Raw genomic sequence first — 1,186 nt, 5'->3', positions numbered from 1 at the left:
GAAGAAAGCAAGTTTCCCAGGTCCAGGACTTGAACCATGGTCAGCTATGTGGGAATCCAGTGCCTTAACCAACACGCCACCTGCCAGCCCTACTAAAACTATTTTAAAAATAAAAACCTTATAAATAAATCTATCCACTATTAGCCAACTTTGACCACATAAGATAAGATTCTTTTTGCAGGGTTTGATCTAGATTTTTAATCAATATCTATTATTCAATTTAATTTAGATGGCAAGTTACAAAAAATATTTTTGAAACAATTTTTAAGTAGACATATTAGGGCGTCAGGAAGGTCATGACATATTTTCCTATGCAAAACTGTGTCATGATTTTCCCAATGACCCAATCATTTAAAGCATAATTACTTTTGGAAAATCATTCACAAACTTTGATTCTATTTATATGCACCTAATTCATTCATTCTTGGCAATTAACGTTTGAATTGCTTATGAACAATTCTATGAAACCTTAAACAAAGCTAGCCATTATTTTAGAGTAATTTTCCTGTTGACAAATAAGCAAGAATTAAAAACATCACAAAAGCTAAGAAATTAAAATGTTAAACATGGTTCTGTCCACAATGGACGTACATCGAGCAGTACAGTTTTATTGCCTTAAACATCTCGCAGAAAAGCGTCAGCTTGTCTGACCAGCAAACCTAGACGACATCGATGTCTGTGTTATATGTAGGGCTGACAGTTCTGACGCTGTTTCTGTTTTCATTTTACCAATTTTTAAACTAGCTCTTATTTACCAAAGATTATCTCAGATCTCGTGAACTTAAAAACAAAACAGAACAAAATATTTGGGCCAGTTTCTCTTTTTCTGAGACTTTCATGAAAACTCATTTATTCCTAAGTCAGTTTGAGTATTTTAATTTGGTAATACCACTGGAGGCAGAAAAAGTTTGTGTATACACACACACACACACACACACACATGACACACACACAAATACATGACACGCGCACACACACACACACACACAGATACAACCAAACCTTACTGCTTTTCATTTTAAGAATTGTACTTGTGGGGATCAGCAGTTAGTGAAATGGCTATGTCGCTGGACTCCCACGTAGTCGACTGTAGTTTGAGTCCCGGACCCAGTGACTTAAACTCACGCTGGGCACATGTGCGTGCGTGCCCAAGATCCTGAGAGGAGAATGGAGGAGAAGGGATTGC

This window comes from Tupaia chinensis, unplaced genomic scaffold, assembly GCF_000334495.1.
Source record: "Tupaia chinensis unplaced genomic scaffold, TupChi_1.0 Scaffold000146_1, whole genome shotgun sequence".
Classification (NCBI taxonomy): Eukaryota; Metazoa; Chordata; class Mammalia; order Scandentia; family Tupaiidae; genus Tupaia; species Tupaia belangeri.
The sequence above is the reverse complement of the archived record's forward strand: the minus strand, read 5'-3'. Positions refer to the sequence as shown.